This window comes from Podarcis gaigeae, assembly GCF_964106915.1.
Source record: "Podarcis gaigeae genome assembly, chromosome: 8".
Lineage (NCBI taxonomy): Eukaryota > Metazoa > Chordata > Lepidosauria > Squamata > Lacertidae > Podarcis > Podarcis gaigeae.
The window spans coordinates 21,375,716-21,396,733 of record NC_139684.1 but is presented as its reverse complement, the minus strand read 5'-3'; positions in this window follow the sequence as shown (position 1 = coordinate 21,396,733).

The window sequence follows — 21,018 nt, the reverse complement described above, 5'->3', positions numbered from 1 at the left end:
GTAAGTTTAACCCACCTTGCTGAAGGGACCCTTGTAGGAAGGGGATAGGACTGGTTCCATATTCCCCAACATCTCACAGGTGAAAATAGGGGCACTTGAGTTGTTGTTCTAAGACCCCTATGCTCACATTGGTGGTCTTTTTTTATATAAGATATTTATTAAAAATTTTAGAGGTACAAAAAGAGAAAACGAAAAACATCATTTTAAACGAAAAGAAGATAAAATACAAAAAAGAGGGGGAAAAAATAAAGAGCAGAGAATTAAAAACTATTAAGCAAAAAGAAAAAACAAGGAAAAATACAACAAATCTTCCCATTACTTATCTTTCATTAGCTTATTTCCCTGACCTCCTCACACCTCCCTTTTTTGTATTCTAGGTCAATTATCCATTCCAGCAAATCCTTTCCCTCTTTTCGAATTTTTGTCCTGTAATTTATCTTTACTTTCCCTCCTTTCACCAATTAACAGTCTGTTTCTGTAAATAGTCTTTAAATTTCCTCCAATCTACCTCCACCGACTCTTCTCTCTGGTCTCAGATTCTGCCAGTCATTTCTGCCAGTCCCATATAGTCCATCACCTTCATCTGCCATTCTTCCCGGGTGGGTAGATGTTGTGTCTTCCAATACTTTGCAATAAGTATTCTTGCTGCTGTTGTAGCATACATAAAGAAAGTTCTATCCTTCTTTGGCACCAATTGGCCGACCATGCCCAGGAGAAATGTGCTCCTGGGCACATTGGTGGTCTATGCCCAGAGCCCATGCACACTCCAAGGTTATACAGTGGTACCTCCGGTTGCGGACGGGATCCGTTCCAGAGCTCCGGTCAGATCCCAAGGTTTCCGCAACCAGAGGGACTGCTTCTGCGCATGCGCACATGGCGAAACCCAGGAAAATATTTCTGGGTTTGCCGCGTATGTATCCCGAATGATACATAACCGGAGGTGAACATAAATAGAGGTACCACTGTATAGTGGTACCTCGGGTTAAGTACTTAATTCGTTCCAGAGGTCTGTTCTTAACTTGAAACTGTTCTTAACCTGAAGCACCAGTTTAGCTAATGGGGCCTCCTGCTGCCGCCATGCTGCTGGAGCACGATTTCTGTTCTCATCCTGAAGCAAAGTTCTTAACCTGAAGCACTATTTCTGGGTTAGCGGAGTCTGTGACCTGAAGCATATGGAACCTGAAGCGTATGTAACCTGAGGTACCACTGTATGTTGTTAAAGGACCTCCATTAGCTGTTGGCATTCATTTACCCTGGCTTTCACCATTACCACTCTATTTATTTATCCTTTGTGTCCACATGTTTTTATTTTAGATGAATTCCTTTCTCCTTCCCCTTTATAGGGGAAGTTTTCAGACTTGCATCAGAGGAGCTCTGCTGGATTAGGCCAATGGGCCGTCCACTGCAGCATCCTGGTCTCATGGTCCACCAGAAGCCTCTGAGAAGCCCTGCAAGCAGGACACGGGTGCAGCTGCACTCTCCCTGCTTGTGATGCTCAGCAGCTGGGCATACAGAGGCATACTGCCTCTGGCAGTGGAGGGAGAACGTAGCCATTGTGGCTAGTAGCCACTTTACCTCCATGCATTTGTCTAATCCCCTTTTGCAGCCATCCAAGTTGGTAGCCCTCACTGCCTCTTGTGGGAACAAATTTCATGGTTTAACTATAGCGCTGAGTGAGGACGTAAAGGTAAAGGGACCCCTGACATAATGGTCCAGTCGTGGCTGACTCTGGGGTTGCAGCGCTCATCTCGCTTTATTGGCCAAGGGAGCCGGCGTACAGCTTCTGGGTCATGTGGCCAGCATGGCTAAGCCACTTCTGGCGAATCAGAGCAGCGCATGGAAATGCCGTTTACCTTCCTGCTGGAGCGGTACCTATTTAACTTACTTGCACTTTTACATGCTTTCGAACTGCTAGGTTGGCAGGAGCAGGGACTGAGCAACGGGAGCTCACCCCATCATGAGGATTTGAACCGCCGACCTTCTGATCCTCAAGTCCTAGGCTCTGTGGTTTAACCCACAGCGCCACCTGCATTCCGTGAGGAAGTACTTTATTGTATATGTCAGGGGTCTGCAACCTTTAAGACAAAAAGAGCCACTTGGACCCGTTTCCGAAGAAGAAAAAAACTGGGAGCCGCAAAACCATTGCGACATTTAAAACAAATATATCTCTGGAGCCGCGATCTGACAGCGGGTGGGAAGGTGACGTTGGGACGGTGTGTGACTAACGCACGCACGGCCCCCATGCGACGTCACAGCCAGTACAGCGCCCGCCACAGTGGGGAGTGTCGGGGCGCACAATGCACCTCCTCCCCTCGCTAGTATCCGCCCCGGAGCCGCGGCAAAGGTGTAAAAGAGCCACATGCGGCTCCGGAGCCGCGGGTTGCAGACCCCTGGTATATGTCCTGAACCTTCCAGCAATTTGCTTCTTTGGGTGCCCCTGGGGCCTGGTATTCTGAGCAGGGAAACGCTTATCCCTATTCACTTTCTCCACACTGTGCATAAATTTATAAGCCTCTGCTGTGTCCCATCTAGACTTGCTTTTTTTCCAAAACCAGTAAGCTCCAAAAGTTGTAACCTTTCCCCATTTGGGTGTTGCTCCAGCCCCCTGTTCATTCTCCTTGCCCTTTTATGAACCTTTTCCAGCTGGTTTCCAGGGGAAAGGCAGATTTCCAGGGCAAAGGCATTAGCAATCCCACCTGCCATACGTGATTTTGGCTTTAGGCAAGGTCCACGGAATGTAACACCCATGTAAATTGCAGGCACAAAATATTCTGAAGAATTATTAGCACCCCTAATAAGCTTGCAGTTCATAGGTTTCCTGGGGGAAGTTGTGTACTTTAACTGCGCATTAGATGTACTTTAAATGTCCAGTGTAGATCCACACACAGTGACCGGAATTGGAATGCTTTTAGGCCCCATGTTAGACAGGTACCTGGGATAATATTGCAGTCCTAAAAGCAGCAAAACGTGTGTTGTTTGAGGGAGAGGGAGCTTGCCTTCTCCCCCAAATTTATTTGCCTAATGCCAGACAAGACCAAGTTAGCTAAGGAACGGAGGAAAAAAATATTACCAAACCGGCAACTCACAAACCAGCTTTCCTAGCCCCACATCAATTTTCCTTTCTTGCACCTCTCCCATTTATACAAGACATACCGTATTTTTCGCTCTATAAGACGCACCAGACCACAAGACGCACCTAGTTTTGGGAGGAGGAAAACAAGGGGAAAAAAAATTCTGAATCTCAGAAGCCAGAACAGCAAGAGGGATCGCTGTGCAGTGAAAGCAGCAATCCCTCTTGCTGTTCTGGCTTCTGGGATAGCTGCGCAGCCTGCATTCGCTCCATAAGACGCACACACATTCCCCCTTACTTTTTAGGAGAGAAAAAGTGAGTCTTATAGAGCAAAAAATACGGTATTTATGTTTCTCTTTGGCTTTGGGTCTTTAGAGGGCCTGGAGTTGACCCTTGTGCTCACTGCAGACATCACTGTGTCACGCTGCCAATTAACACCGAAGGAATCCTTTTAGCACAAACAGGAGGTCACCTCTTCCCTTTTCTGGCAGCCCCTCCTGATTGACATGTGTCTAGCAGGGCCTCCTATAACAAGTCTTCCAACCTGCCTTCCCACCAAGGTGACAGATGTTTTGACCTCCCTGATTTAAGACAGAGATGCTGGGGGAAGCGAAAGAGTTTATAGTGGGCTTTCTCTCTTCTAACAACTAGTTGAAGGAGATGAAGGCTGCTGGATCAGGCTGAGCTTTGCTGCTAGGTCAGGCCAAAGGCCTATCTGGTCCAGCATCCTGCTCTCACAGTGGCCAACCAAATGCCCATGGCAAACCTGCAAGCAAGACGTCAGCACAACAGCACTTTCTCCACCTGCAATTCCTAACAACTACTATACAAAGGCATACAGTGGTACCTCGAGTTACATATGCTTCAGGTTACAGACTAGGCTAACCCAGAAATAGTACCCCAGGTTAAGAACTTTGCCTGAGGATGAGAACAGAAATCATGCTCCGGCAGCGTGAGGCCCCATTAGCTAAAGTGGTCTTCAGGTTAAGAACAGTTTCAGGTTAAGAACGGACCTCCGGAACAAATTAAGTTCTTAACCCGAGGTACCACTGTACTGCCTCCCAACAATGGAAGTGGAACGTGGCCAGAGTAGCTTGTAGCCACAGATAGCTTTATATTCCATCATCTAAATCTTCTTTTAAAGCCATCCATGTTGTTGGCCAGCACTACATCATGTAGGAGCAAATTCTATAGTCTATGCGCTGTGTGAAGAACTTTCATTTGCCTGTCTGACATTCAGCTTCGCTGAGGGCACCGAGTTCAAGTCTTACGAGATGGGGTGGAAAAACTTTTCTCTCTCTGCTTTCTCCACATCACACATAATTCCGTACACCTCCATCACCCCCCCCCTTACTTGCCTCCCCCCCCCACCCAATCTAAAAAGCCCCAAATATTGTAACTTCTTCTCATAGGGGAGTTGCTCCATCCCCCCCCAACCATGACCCCACCCATACTATTAGAAGTAATCTTATGGGCTGTGACAATGCCACAGAAAAACTGGGAGGCCAGATAAGGAATCCACCAGAGGCCCTTGACACCATAAAAATTTGTTATCCTTTTGGTAATGATAGAGAAGAAAACAGCGAAGCAAGTGGTTCTATTTTTGGAAGACACTGCTTGTCTCCTTGGCAAGGTTTCTTTGTTTGGCTTGTTAATAATATCTCAAGGTTGCCTTTTTGAAACAGAAACGTTCACGAGGTATTTTGCAAAATAAAAACACAAACCAGTTCAATGAAAACACTATAAAATTAGAGCTGAGGATTAGAGGCAGTGGTTTGCATAAGGCAGTCGTCATCAACCTGGTGTTGGACTACAGTTCCCATCAGCCCCAGACAGTACAAAACAGCACCCTCTCTCCCAAGTCTGCATTAGCTTGTCCTTGGCACAATTCCCAAGTAGGGAGCCAAGCCAAATGTCAACAGCAGCACCAGTGGCGTTGAGGGGCCCAAGTGGTGTTGGGAAGGGCTGTCTGCACTGGAGGAGGCGGGGACTGAGGGCCGTCTTCTTGGGGTCTTTCTGCATTGTCTAGGATGTTGGGCAAGGGTCTTTTCCAGCACTACCTGAAGCTGTTGGAGGTTGAACCTTGGACTTACTGCCTACAAAGCGTGTGCTATATCCCTGAGCAGTGTCTGTTCACAAAGCTAGGTTGTGTTTGGTGATGAAATGCAGCACTTTGTACATGCTCAGGGAGCAGCCTTCTGCGTTACCCAAATAATAATTCTGTACTAAAGGGGTGTGTTTAAATTAGGATGGCTAGCACTATCTGTGCGAAAGATAGGCCTTTTTTTGCATTCCCACAACTCACCTGAATTTTCATCCACTTCTGAGACAAGGGCAAAGCTGAAAGCCTTGCAGGGACTGTGTAAAGGGGGGAGGGACGCAAAATTCACTGCCGAGTACTGTTCATTTCTACAGAGGCACTTTCCCGCAAGCTAGTGTGTACCTAAGTGGTGACTCATACCAGCAAAGTTGGAAGAAATGTGGATTTCAGTGGGAAGAGCATCTCTGGTAAGCTGCCACTGAAGCATGCAGAGCCTGTGCCCACTTGGCGGGGGTCACTGTATCCCAAGCCGTTGTTTTGTTTTGAAGATCCGGAGAGCTGGACTCCCTCTCCCTTCCTCCCAGCAACACGCATGACAAATTGCAAGTCTCCTTTGCGCAGAGGAGAAAAGCTCTTTCCGACTGATTCACCTCTCCCGCTGTGCAGAGTCCAAGGCAAAGGATTCTGTTGGTTTTATTAAAAATGGCGGGGGAGGAAGAGTCAATTTGGCATCTGGGATCTGTGCTATCAAACCTTGTGCTGAGCTTCTTAAGCACGGAGGGGAGAGAGAAGACGGAGAAGGGATAGGAGAGCCATATTTTCAAATAACTGAAGGGCTGCCACATGGAAGATGGAGCAAGCTTGTTTTTTGCTCCTCCAGAGGGTAGGACCCAAGCCAAGGAATTCATATTGCAAGGAAGGAGATTCTGAATAAACATTAGGAAGAACTTTTCGACCGGAGGAACTGTTTGACAGTGGAACAGATTATCTTGGAATATGGACTCTCCTCCATTGGAGGTTTTTAAACAGCGTTTGATGGCTGTCAGGGATACTTTAGCTATAATTCCTGCATCGGACGGTGTCTACTAGATGCCCCTTGGGGTCCCTTCCAACTATACAATTCTATGCTCTTGGGGCCCCAGTCTAGATATCCTTTATGTCGTGCCTTCATGATGATTTGTGCTGAAGGTGGTATTGGGTTGCTTGTACAGAACCCCCTCTTTCAAAGCTGTTTGCTCCTGCAAAAGGTTTGGGGTGGACGTACTGCTTCATTTTCAATCTGGCTGTCAACTTTACCCTTTTCTTGCGAGGAATCCTATTCGGAATAAGAGAATTTCCCTTAAAAAAATGGAAATGTTGACAGCTATGGCCCTGATGAAATCTTATAACTGATTACGCCACAAATGTTCTGGTGGTGATTGTCCCATTTTTGCTGCGCTATAGGCAATCACTTAACACGCCTATTTTACAGGTGTGGAAGACTGAGGTCAAGAGATAAACAAGCAGCAGAAGCTAATTTATTTTACTTGCCATTGTTATACCTTTGGGAGTAGGAAACTCTCAACATTCTGTTGCAAATCACCTACCACGGACCTACCAGGAATTTAAGCGGGAGGTGTTTGGAAGAATACTGGGTGACTGGATCCTTTCATCTCAAGGGCTCAGGGGAGTCTTTTGCATAGTACCCAGCCTGCTGCAGTGAAACTGCTGGGATGATTTAAGTGCCGTTGCTTTTATTGGCCAGTTTACAATTTGATAAATTCCTGGATCATCGGCAGAGCTGGGGGAGCCGGTAGTTTAGTTTTCTTGGCAGGGTTCTGCCTCCCATGTGTTTTGGTTCGCACCTATGCAAGATTTACCATTATTTCTCTCTAAATCTTAGCATGTTTGCTGGAGGAGCCAGTGTGTCATAAAGGTGTCTGCTAAACAGATGTTAGGTTCTCTGGAATTGCTAGGGAAGCCGTCTTTTATCCCAAGAAAATAGCTGAGATAAACAGGACTATCTGTAGGCAGCTTCAGCAAGTGCAGAAGTGGAGTCTAGGGTTGGAAGGCACAACCCCCCACTGCCCCACCACCACCACCCCAAACAACTGACCGATCAAATATTGTAAATGAACCACAGTGGTGTGCAGCAGTTGGAGTGTTTGACTAGGACCTGGGAGACAAGGGTTCAAATCCCACCCTCAACAATGAATCTGCCCAGGTGACTTTGGGTAGGTCGCTATCTCTTACACCAGTGATGGCTAAATGTGGCCCCCCAGCTGATTTGGGACTATAACTCCCATCATCCCTAGCTAACAGGACCAGTGGTCAGGGATGATGGGAATTGTAGTCCCAAAACAGCTGGGGGGCCGAGTTTGGCCATCACTGTCTTACACTAACCTGCCTCACAGGCTTGTTGAAATGATAGAATTGGGGGGGGGGGGATAGAATTTGCTCCAATTGGACACTAAAGAGCAGGTCCCCACCCCAGGGGGTAGCAACAGGACAAAAGGAAATGTGGACAAACGCATAACATTTGTATCCCATGTTAACCAAGTAGACCCATTGAAATTCATGGCTGTTGATGCCCTTGGGTCTTCTCTGAGTAGAACTCATTGAGCCGCAACCAACAATACTTGAACCATGTGAATATGTAAGATACTTACCATGTTGGAAGCACAGAGGCTGCATTACAGCATATTTAGGTGCCTCTGTTAAACATTTATGAAATTCCTTTCTTGCAGAGAATTTAGCCTCTAAACATAAATGTGATCATCATCAACACAGTGGCAGTGACTTCTGGGGAGGTGGGCAGAGGTGGGCAGAGTTCAGTGCTTTCAATCCTTTGTCCTGCGGCAACCCATCTACCATCTACCCCGTAGCACTGTGTTGAGGACATTGTAAATCTTTCCTGACCCCAAATAATGTCTCCTGATCTTTCACCTACAGTAGATTAAAAATAGCCCGAGAGTGACAACTTTGGGTAATTTTTTTTTTTTAATCCATCAAATATTGCAGATAATCAACCATACAGGGAAGGTGTGTGGAGGGGGGAAGAGGAAAAGAGAGGAGAGGAGGGGAGAGGAGGGAAATGAAAAGGGAGGAAAGCATACAAGAGAAAGACCCAAAATTGAATGGTGTTTTGATGCTAATTTAGCTTTTCCCTGGGGTGTGCCCACTTTCTTGGGGAGAACATAAGAAAAGCCTTGCTCCATCAGGTCGAGGCAGGATCTGAGTGCAATGGCAATTCTCCCCAATTGTGACTCCTAGCAGAGGCAGTTTTAGGGGACCACGACCCATTTGGTCACCCTGGGCGCAGAGCCTTGGAGGTTCCGCAAGGGGGTGCCACAACTAATATTTAGAATAGGGTGTGAGAGGTGGGGGCGCCAAATTTTGTCATCACTACAGTTCAAGACCCCAAGGACCACCACTGCTCCCAGCAACTGATGTTCAGAGGCATACGTATGGTGGAGGTAGAATGAAGGCATCATGGCTAGAAGCCATTAACAGCTTTATCCTCCATTAATTTTGTCTAATCTCATTTTTAAAGCCATAGAAGTTGGTGGCTGCCATGGCCTCTTCAGGGAAGCTAATTTCATAGTGTTGACAATGCACTATGTTGTAGAAAGGAGATTCTGACTAAACTTCAGGAAGAACTTTCTGACAGTGAGAGCTGTTTGACAGTGGAATGGAACTCCCTCAGGAGATGGCCTGCTCTCCTTCACTGGAGGTTTTTAAAGCAGAAGCCGTCTGGCCGTCTGTCATATATGATCTAGTTGAGATTCTTGCTTTGCAGGGGGTTGGACTAGATCAGGGGTCTGCAACCTTTAAGACAAAAAGAGCCACTTGGACCCGTTTCCGAAGAAGAAAAAAACTGGGAGCCGCAAAACCATTGCGACATTTAAAACAAATATATCTCTGGAGCCGCGATCTGACAGCGGGTGGGAAGGTGACGTTGGGACGGTGTGTGACTAACGCACGCACGGCCCCCATGCGACGTCACAGCCAGTACAGCGCCCGCCACAGTGGGGAGTGTCGGGGCGCACAATGCACCTCCTCCCCTCGCTAGTATCCGCCCCGGAGCCGCGGCAAAGGTGTAAAAGAGCCACATGCGGCTCCGGAGCCGCGGGTTGCAGACCCCTGGACTAGATGGTCCTTAGGGTACCCCCAGTTCTACAGTTCTGCGATTCTGTCCAGCATTCAGCTTCATCCAATGTCCATGGGTTCTAATATTATGAGAGAGGAGCAAAAACTTCCACTTCTCCCACACCAGGCACCTTCTGAAACCCACCACTCAGCCATGAAGCTCACTGGTTGACCTTGTGCCAGTCACTGTCCTTCAGCCTAACCTACCTCACAGGGTTGTTGTTGTTGTTGTGGGGGGAGAGCAACGTTTGTCTTCTCCTACTTAAAGGTAAAGGGATCCCTGACCGTTAGGTCCAGTCGTGGCTGACTCAGGGGTTGTGGCACTCATCTCGCTTTATTGGCCTCAGAAGCCGGTGTACAGCTTCCGGGTCATGTGGCCAGCATGACAAAGCCGCTTCTGGTGAACCAGAGCAGCGCACGCAAACGCCGTTTACCTTCCCGCTGGAGTGGTACCTATTTATCTATTTGCACTTTGACGTGCTTTTGAACTGCTGGGTTGGCAGGAGCAGGGACCGAGCAACGGGAGCTCACCGCGTCGCGGGGATTCAAACCGCCGACCTTCTGATCGGCAAGTTCTAGGCTCTATGGTTTAATGCACAGCGCCATCCACGTCCCTTTCCTCCTACTTAAAGGTAAAGGGACCCCTGACCATTAGGTCCAGTCGTGACTGACTCTGGGGTTGCGGCGCTCATCTCGCTTTATTGGCCAAGGGAGCCGGCGTACAGCTCTCGGGTCATGTGGCAGTGCACGGAAACGCCGTTTGCCTTCTCGATGTAGCGGTACCTGTTTATCTACTTGCACTTTGATGTGCTTGCGGACTGCTAGGTAGCTCATGCTGCAACCATTGGAGAATTGCTCCTTCCCTTTCATCGTATGGTTTCCCTTCTCTGAACCTTTTCCCAGGTCTATAATATCTTTTTTTGAGGTGAGAATGAAAAGCAGTGTCCCACAAAATTTACTAGCCTCACCAAAAAAAGGTGACTAGCCTGCCAAGAGGCACATCGCCATGCTGACCTCAGAGGAAGTGCCAAACACTTGGATGGGGAATCCTCAGGTCTCTTTCCCAGGCCACACTCCTCACTGGCCCTACTTCGCATCCTGAATCTTTGTGTCTGGCTAGAGCAATGCTTGAACTCTGACCATGCTTCTTGCTTGCCCTGGATGGACAAGGCAGAGCCTCAATGGAGCATAAAGAGCTGTGCGTGAAACTAGGAGGTTGCTCAGAAGGGAATGCAGCCCTCAGGATTAAAAAATGTTCCCCGCCCTGTCCCTAGCATTCTGCTCTGACTTTTATCACATCATTATCACATTATCATTATCGTGTGTTTTTTTATTTTGTATTCTGAGCCAGCCTCAATGCTGTGAATCAGTTGATTGGGCTGCCGAGGGGAGTGTGTTAAACAAACCAAGGCTGGGGTGGCGAAATCCAGCCGATAGGTCTTGGTGACTACGTGTATTTATGGCCCACTTAGGGGAATTGCTGTCTATAAAACAGGACGCTCCCCGGCTTGATCCCGGTGTCAACAGTACTAAAGGCCACAATCTTGTGTACCAGTCACCTCCTTCCGGTAGTCGGGAACACCTTGGGAGAGAGAGGCACACAGAGGACAGCCAGTCTCTGTAAACGGCAGGCAACTGGGCTGTAATTCAAGGAGCCAGCAAACAGGGAGGTGTCAGATGGTTTAAGGCACTGGCTTAATGGTGCCATTTGTGCCCCACCTTGTCAACATAACCTCTTAACAGGTGTGGGGCAAAATTCCCAGCTCCTGAAAGACACCAGACAGGGCTTATCTAGCTAATGGGGGAACTCTGCAGCAACGTCCGATTAAAATCTACTTTTTTTTTTTTTTGCTCATATGAAATCTCCTGAAAAGCCTGCCTCTTCCCAAGTGCAAGTCATTGAGAATTAGCATGACAGTCAGGTAATCTTATAGTATGCCTAAGCCAATCCCATAAAGATTCCACTGGGGTGTACGTCATCCAGATGGGCTTTATTATATCTGTCCTCCCCAACCCTTCACATTGACAGTGCCTTTAGAACTAGATTATTCACATTAACTATGACAGCCCTTGATTTTTATTTTATTTTTACTGGGGTGGGGGGGGGTGTTGGTACGCCTTCCTATCACCTTCAGCAAGTTTTATCTCTTTGCTGCAGATGTTCTCAGATTAATTTTGCTTAATATTCGGGGAAGTGGGGGTGGGGAGCAGATGGTTCGCTGGAGTTAGAAAGACGCATATGTACCACTGAGGTGGTGGTATCTGGGTTTAAGCAAATAAATAAATAAATTAAAGAGTAGTGGTGGTGGTGGGATTTAAATGAACAAGTGCATTCGAAACAAAGAGGGAAATCTTCAAGCACAAATCATTTGTAGAATCGTAGAATGGCAGAGTTGGAAGAGGCCACGAGGGTCTTCTAGTCCAACTCCTTGCAATGCAGGAATCTTTTGCCCAACGTGAGACTCTAACCCACAACCCTGAGATTAAGATGTGTGTGTGTTTGATTGAATCCAACCAAGACCTACTCACAGTAGACCCACTGAAATTAATGGACCTCATTTCGATTTGTCTATTCACTTCAGTAGGTTTACTTACTCTGAGTAGACCTACGCTGGACACAATCCTTTGATCCTTCTGAGCTTTGGCTGCGGCAGAGTCACGAACCAATTTGTTTCTCCACTGGACTTATGTTGCAAGTGTGGGTTTCCCTTCCATCTATCTTCACAAGAACAACCATGGACCAAGCTCATCCAATGAACTGGGAAACGGAGCATCTAAAAAGTATGAGGGCCTAAGGATAATGGCCTAATGGTTAACCCAGCCCTGTGTTTCTGCTCAGGTTGTACACTGATTTCCCAGTTACTTCTGTAAATATTTCCAACATATTGGGGACGGTTGCCCACATAATCAGGTGACGTTTTCAAAAAATGGTGGAGTCATGCTACTTTACATCCTAACACAGCTCTGCACTGCTCCATGTTTAAAGACTTAAATAATTTAGGGGGTGAAAGGGGTCTCTGGGGCCATCTAGTCCAATCTCTTGCTCAATGCAGACCTGGCCCAACTGTGTATTGAAAAAAAAACATATCCGTCCTTATTGTGCATTGTTTCTTACTCAAAAGTGCAGACTTCTCTAGTACAGTCTTCTATTCAGTAACTATCCAATATTAGTCCTACTCAAGGAATGCCCTTTGAAATGAATGGGCATGACCAATTTGGGTCCACTAATTTGAATGGATCTACTTTGCATATAGAGGGTGGCGCTGTGGGTTAAACCATGTCAAAGTGCTGTGGGTAAAATGCATGTCAAAGTGCAAGTAGATAAATAGGTACCGCTTTGGCGGGAAGGTAAATGGTGTTTCCGTGCACTGCTCTGGTTCGCCAGAAGCGGCTTAGTCATGCTGGCCACATGACCCGGAAGCCGTACACTGGCTCCCTCAGCCAATAAAGCGAAATGAGCGCAGCAACCCCAGAGTCGGCCACAACTGGACCTAATGGTCAGGGGTCCCTTCACCCTTTATCTTTACTTTGCATATAACTTAACTAGCTATAACTCCTTATGTTCTATGCAGGACAACTGGGGAATGTGTAATTTGCCCATTGGGAACTGAAAATTGTGCATACCCACAGCTGGGTTATTTTTTGCAAGTCATATGCCGCACATCTGTGCCCCTTTAATATCCTGCCCCTGAGTCAAATCCAAAAGAGAGCAGTCTCCTACATTTCCAAAAGGGTGCTGATCCACTCAGCTGCAAAGCACCCAAGTTATTTGTAAATGTATTTCAAATATTTCCACATGGCCCTTTCACTAGAACATTGTCAGAGCTACTTGTGACCAAATTTTAGACCTAGGTTTAAAATATCAGATTAAGACGAAACCAACTAAGAATGTGCAGGGAAAAGACAGGTAAGAATGTAAGAATAGCCAAAGGCCCATCTAATCCAGCATCCCTTTCTCACTGTGGCCAGCCATGGAAAGCTCTCCAGCATCACCTGAGTGCAACATCAGTCTGCCCACCTGCGATTCCTAGCAACTGCCTTTTAGAGGCTTCCTTCCTCTAGCAATGGAGGGCAAACACAGCCATCATGGTTAGTAAAGGTAAAGGGACCACTGACCATTAGGTCCAGTCGTGACCGACTCTGGGGTTGCACGCTCATCTCGCTCTATAGGCCGAGGGAACTGGCGTTTGTCCGCAGACAGCTTCCGGGTCATGTGGCCAGCATGACTAAACCGCTTCTGGCGAACCAGAGCAGCGCACGGAAACGCCGTTTACCTTCCCGCCGGAGCGGTACCTATTTATCTACTTGCACTTTGACATGCTTTCAAACTGCTAGGTTGGCAGGAGCAGGGACCGAGCAACGGGAGCTCACCCTGTCACAGGGATTCGAACCGCCGACCTTCTGATCGGCAAGTCCTAGGCTCTGTGGTTTAACCCACAGTGCCACCCGCATCCCTTATCATGGTTAGTAATCAATGATAATAGCCTTATCCTCCATGAATTTATGCTATGCTTTTTTAAAGACATCCAAGTTGGTGGCCATGTACTACAAACCTGTTTATACTCTTTTTTTGGTTTGGGTATTGCTACTGAAAAGGGAAATGTTCCATATTCCCATATTTGACAAAAGCAGCAGCCTTTCCTTCCAGCAATTCATGGTAGCTTGAAATGTAATAAACAAAAGCTGTCTTGTGCTCAGGAGAAACTAGCAACTTTCCTTCAAGAATCTGGGGGGTGGGGTGGCGCAGAAAAATGCACTGAAATTGACATGCAATCCTTAACATATGAGTGAATAATTGACAGGAAGTCAGGCAGTTGTTAACCAATTAAAGAATCTTAATTGATTGACAGGCCTAATATTTTCCCTTGTCGATGATGCAGAAGAGTGGAGCCTTTTCTGCTATTTTCACAACCACTGCTTTCATGAGTTAGGGTGGAGAGACGACGTTTATTCTCTTTGGCGCCCTAGAACCAGGCATGCAGTGGGGGGAACCTGTCCCCTTTCAAAATACTTTGACGAACACAAACTCCCCTCACCCCCAGTCAGCATGGCCAATAGCAACGATGGGTGTTGTAGTCCAACATCTGGAGGCCTACAGACTCCTACCTCTGCCCTGGAGAGTGTGATGTATCTGGTGGACATAGGAACCCATTGAAAAACCTTTTGGAGCCTCAATCCTGGGCTGGAACATTTTGTGCCAGTAGTGGAAGGCTGCTTTTGCCTCCATTGCCCAAACTGTAGATGTGCTGGCTTGGACGGATGGAGGTTGTGATTCAGGGTGTCAGTGGAAGGTGCCAGCTTTGGGGATGCTAACCTTTTTTGGTCCAGTGGGAACACTGGGAATTTTGAGGAGTGAATGGGCATCCATCGCAAAATGGCGAATGCTGTGGGTTGTGCACCATGCCACAGAATGGCTGTCACATATCAAGGAACTTAAAAAGAGAAGGGGGTGCAAAATGGTACAAGCATGCCCCCCTCGCGCCCCACAATCAATAGAAAAAATGCTTCATCATCTGACTGCTACCATGTTCACCCATAGAGAGAAGAGTTTTGGACCCCTCTTCTGTTCAGAATGAAAGGGAGTTGGGTGTCCATTTCTGGTATCCAATGAAATGCATGTCTATTTAAGGGGTAGGAGAGGCCAAGCCAGTGCAAATAGCAACTGAGCAGGAAGAGCAAGCAGTTATCTTGTGAATTGGGGTGGGATGGGGTTTGATGGGATATTTACAAAGTCCCTTAGTGGGCATCATAGGAGGTAATGGTAGGTGCACTGGCAGCTTTGGGTGCTGGGTTTGCAGCTCTATGGCGTACAGTGGTACCTCTGGTTAAGAACTTAATTCATTCCGGAGGTCCATTCTTAACCTGAGGTACCACTTTAGCTAATGGGGCCACCCGCTGCCACCGCGTGATTTCTGTTCTCATCCTGGAGCAAAGTTCTTAACCCGAGCTACTATTTCTGGGTTAGCGGAGTGTGTAACCTGAAGTGTCTGTAACCCGAGATGTTTATAACCCAAGGTACCACTGTATATAGAATTAATGTGGATATAGCATTCCCGGCATCTTAAACATGCTTACAATATTGTGAGGTAGCAATTGTATTGTGCACACTGTCTCCCTGTCTCTTTCGCTCTTTCACAAGAATCGCTTTTATGCTTCACCACTATTCATGGTAGCAACAGTCACTGCTAAAGAAGTTCTATCTTAACTACGGAAGCAGGATCCGCATTTTTAACTTACATTTTGTCCTGAGAACCTGTCTTTCTTTTAGGTTGCACTTATTTTTAGTGACTATTTTGTCACCTTGTGGACTTTCATGGACAGGTGGGATATAATCATGATTATAGTCCTTTATTTCCTCCATAAGAATAAATGAAACCTATTCATTTCTGAGGGCGATGGTGAACCCAATATAACAAATTTTCAGGGGGATCCTGGATTGCACCCCTGGATTTGCTGTGTTGGCCTCATCACTTTGCCCCTGGTTTTGTTATAAGGAGCATATTCTGAGCTGCCTTATACCAGATCGGATAACTGGTCTCCGTGACGCAATTCTGTCCAAATCTGCTCAGAAGTTGGTCCCATTAAGTTCAATAGCGCTTACTCCCAGATCCGTGTGTGTTCTAGAGGTTTGCTTACCTCATTCGGGACTTTACTAGCTGGCCTGGCAGCACCTTCAGAGTTTCAGGCAGGTCTGCTTTCGAGCCCTGCTGAGTTCTTTTACCTGGGGATGCCAAGTACTGAGCTTCAAGCAAAACCTGGGCTCTGGGCTCCCCCCTTGTTGGATTTCATAGATCTATAGTTCTGTCTACAAGAAAGATATAGACAGGTGCTAAAAATCCATTTCACAGATCTGTGGGTCAAGGCATTGCATCTTGGCTAACTTAAAATGGTGAGAGCTAAGCTTGGCTTCCAGTTGGCTTCCACTTGGGTACCACTTCTTGCTCCTGAAAAGTATCTGGGGCTCCTGTGGGGAGGACATTGAAAGGTGGCGTAACTGGATTGGGCTGGTAAAGCCCCTCAAGACCCTCAGCTTGTGCCTGACTTTGCCAGCTGCTGGTGCTGAGCCTGTTCACTGTACAGCACGAGATTGCGGTAGAATCTTTGACTTTTAAGATCTCGACAGGGAGACTGATGGGTATGTTTAGACAGTATAATCAGAAGCCCATCATTGGGCTAAAGGCAGCCAGGGTTTGATGAGAGAGGCAGCAGCTGAAGTTGGGGACTTCCAGTGCAGCTTTGTTTCTGCCCAATTAATGAGGGAGATACTATTGTATGCTCTTGTTTATTGATTTTTATTTTTATTTAAAGATGATTTTGCTGGGTTTTTGTCCGCTAACTGCTAGTAACAATGTGATTGGTGGGACCACTTTTGAATGGAGGCTAAGCTCAGCTCCCACCCATGAAGACTTCCAACTATTTTAAGCCAGCCAAAATGTAATGCTCCAGCCCATAGATCTATGAAATCTGTTGCTTTCATGGATCTATATTCTAGGCATGACTCTAGATCCAGGTGGTAGGACATTGTTCAGGAGTCTTTGGTGAAGAAATTAGGTGTGCTATAGTAGCATTTTGGACTGATACTACAGAGCCCAGAAAGAGATATGGAAGAGAACTAGAGAGAAATGGCTCTACCCCAGGAATAGTCCAGCATGAATATTGTCATACTGTACACCAGGGATGGGGAAGCTGTGGCCCTCCAGATGTTGTGGGACTCCACCATCCCCAGCAAGCATGGCCACAGCTTCCTCAGCCATGCTTTGCTCTTTGGAAAGGGTGGCAGGCTGCAAACAGCGGCTTCATGAGTTTGCTGTGAATGTTTACTCAGAAGTACGTCCCATTGGAGCTGCGGACGGGTAATTGCGGCCAAGTAAGCATGCATTGGCATGCAGCATGAGTTGCTGCTTTTACTCTCTTAAATAAAAGCAGGCACCTTCATGAAAGGCTCATTCTGGTGCTAAGGATGAGAAACCTTTCTTCATCACTGGTAAGGGTGGTAGAGCATCTGCTTTGCATACAGAAGATCCCAGGCAGATATGGGAGAGACTCCCTGCCTGAAACCCACTCAGCTGCTTCCAGTCAGTGTGGACAATACTGAGCTTAGATGGACCCATGTAGATGGACTCAGTAAACGGCAGCTTCATATGTTCTTCCTGTCTTGCAAGCAAGAAATTTAGATCTTGATGGCAGCTGGGTTGCTTCCAAGTTTCTAATTTCACCTTCATCTCAGCATAGAAAAGAAGGGGGAGAGTAAGAAAAGAAACAGGCTGAACTCAGTAAGCATCTGCCATTTAACATCAAGTTTCCACTTTGCTTTCAAAAGATATAACTTGATGGGTAGGGGGAAGCAAAAGAGAGACAGCATTCGTGGCATTGTACATGAGCGTGATTGTCAGCTGAATAAAAACTACAAAGTAGTAAACAATGGCTGGATAGACCTGCCAGAGGAAGGGTTTGGTCCTTGGTCATGAAAGTTGAAGCATGCACTAATGTGGTTGTGTTGAGCAAGGTGCTGGAATCTGGGAGGGTAAGAATCAGTTCCAGTGAAATGCTGGTTTCCCTTTTACTCCACGCAAAAAGCAGCAGGCCATCCAGGCAGACCACATCTGATTTTTTAAAATGTGTAAGCTATTGTGTATTGTGCAAAGTGGTTTCACTTGCATGGCTTCCTTAAATTATTTTATTGTAGTTGTTAAGGTTGGGCTCCACAATGGAGGAGAAGAGAGATTTTCATCTGTTGCTGTCCTACAATGTATAAAAGCAGCTGATGGCTAGTTTAGGTCCAACCTGCCCCAGCCCCCCTGTAATATTTATAGAAGAGATCTAGTGGTAGATCACACACTTCGTATGCAGAAGGTTTTGGAGTTAATCCCCAGCATCTCTAGGTTGGGCTGAGAATGACCCCATCTATCATAGGAGTGTACAGTTGGAAGGGACCATGAAGATAATGTTGTCCAACTCCCTGCAATGCAGGAATCTTTTGCCCATCATGGGGATTGAACCCATGACCCTCATAGTCTACCAACAGCTATCAAAACCTGAAAGAACCATTACCAGTTAATCAGTGTAGACAGTCCTGAGCTAGATGGACTCAAGGGTCTGACTCTGTATAAGCAGATTTTTGAGAGGTCTGTAACTCAAGGCAGAGCATGTGCTAAGAGATATTGGGACAGAAGTGATGGAGAACCTGAGGCAGAGAAAGTTGACTAATGTTCAGCTGCAGCCTTAATGGTTTAATTTTTTTTCTGTAGAAAAACCTGTATTTTCCATGGTACTGATGGGTCATTCATTTTTTAATCTTCTGAGATATATTTGGCTCAGTCCCTGTTACTAAAATGGGAACCATTCCATATTCCCAGTCTCGGTGGCACTCACAGCCTTTCCTTGCAACAGCTCATGGCAACTTAGAATGTAATAAACAAAAGCTGTCTCCTGCTTAGGAGAAACTGTCAGCTTTCCTTCAAAGATCCTTAAAAAAAAACCAAAAACAACCATTGACACCATGCAAATCCATACTTGTGACTGAATATTTTACAAAGTCAGGTTGAGAGAATGTCTGCTAGTCAAATACTGGGCTAGATGGGTAAATAGTCTGACTCTGTAATAGTGACACTCCTATGTACTTACTGAAATCTGTACATTAGAGTTGATGCCCTTAAAAGAGGACTAATTCATGGGGGATAAGACAGTCAATAGGGATGCGGGTGGCGCTGTGGGTTAAACCACAGAGCCTAGGGCTTGCTGATCAGACGGTCGGCGGTTCGAATCCCCGCAACAGGGTGAGCTCCCATTGTTTGGTCCCTGCTCCTGCCAACCTAGCAGTTCAAGAGCATGTCAAAGTGCAAGTAGATAAATAGGTACCGCTCTGGCGGGAAGGTAAACAGCGTTTCCGTGTGCTGCTCTGGTTTGCTAGAAGCGGCTTAGTCATGCTGGCCACATGACCCGGAAGCTGTACGCCGGCTCCCTCAGCCAATATAGCGAGATGAGCACCGCAACCCCAGAGTCGGCCACGACTGGACCTAATGGTCAGGGGCCCCTTTACCTTTAAGACAGTCAATGGCCACAATGGCTCTGTTCTGCCTCCACAATCAGAGGCAATGCTACCAGTTGCTTGGAACCACAAGTGGGGAGAGAGGTTGTTGCATTTGGGTCCTGCTCTTGGGGCTTCCCAAGGCATCTGATTGGCCACTCTTGAGAACAGGGTGCTGAACTAGTTGGGTTTTGGCATTACTCAGCAGACTCTTAGGTTCTTCTGAGTGTTGTGGTAGCATGCTGAGGGACAAACCTGGGGGGACTGATCAAACCCACCAGAGATGCTGGTGGTTTCTGTTGCTGGGCATAGGTTTCACAGGTCTGTTAGCAGACTCCCCCCACTGTTCCTCAGCAACCCGTGAGGTTTGTCGTACCACCAAATGGCTGAAACATATGTTTCTATGCTCTCCCTTTCTAGCTGCATTTCCCTTTTTAATCTCTCAAATATTAGGAAAGGTGTGGGCTTGTTTTTAGCAGTAGTTATTTCTGGCAAACGGTACAGATTTTTTTTCAAGCATTTAATAACATAATCGGCCCACCTTCTTTAAAACTGTAAATTGGCATATAGTCGCTTCCAACATTTAGTTTCTTAAAAGGATGAAAGGATATGTCCTGCAGGAGGAGACGAGTGCTAACAGTTATTAGATTTATACCTTGCAGCATCTTCCAAAGTAGCCCAGGGCACCAGAGGAGCCCAGGTCCCAGGAAGGCATGTCCATGGTTAGAGGATAGGGCTAGAATGTAAATTAGGAGATAGGACCATATCAGGGCTGGTAACATTAGTGGGCACCATTGTCAATTCCTCAAATCTCTTGGCTCAACTCATCATTACTGTCTTTTCACCTGCCCGAGTGAGCCAGCAGTGAAAGAAGCAAGGAATGGTGATAACAGCTGCTTAGGAATGCTAATGATTAAGTGGTATATAAATACCTTAAGCAAATAACTTCCATCCCTTGACAAAATGTGCATTTAAAAATGGCACCATGTTTAATCCCTGGCCTTTTTAGTTGTGTCTCAGGTAACAAGGCCAAAAATTAAGCACAAGTATATGCCCTGGAGCAAACAGTTTCTTGAGGGATTCTCTTCCACTCGTGAAAAATGCTTAGGACTTTAGGACTGGGGATGGTTGGATTATCTCTTAGTGCAAGGCAACCTTTGGTCAACCTGGTACCCCCCCCCCCCAAATGTTTTGAACTACAACTCCCACCAGCCTCATGCAGCCCAAGGAAGTGGGCCAAAATATCTGAAAGATGCTAGGGTGGGGAAGGCTGGAACACAGCCACCTCTGCAGTGTCAACTGCTATTTGGTGGAAATATATTGCATTCTGGGCCTTTTGCTATTAAAGATGCCTTCTGTGGACAACACTTGCATTCCCTGTCTCCTTACCCTCCCCACCCAAAGTCATAATGATGGGTGGGAGTGGATGCCCAACATCTGGACGGCAGCCTGCTGAACCACCCTGCTTTACTTTACCAGAAAAATCACACGATGAATCCCATCTCCTGGAGGGTACCACTTAAGAAGGCACACACATCTGTATACAGGGGTGAGTGGAAGGTGTGGGGACTCTTCTAAAAAGGAGGTGCAGGTGTGGGCCTGCAATACCCAGTCCAATTGGAGCAGTTGAGGTCAGGGGTGCCTATCTCATGAAGAGCTATTCATAGTCTCATAAAACAATTTTATAAAACAGTTTTAATTTTTTTCTGCAGTATTGCACCAATTAATTGGGGCATGTTTGTTCATGCTACT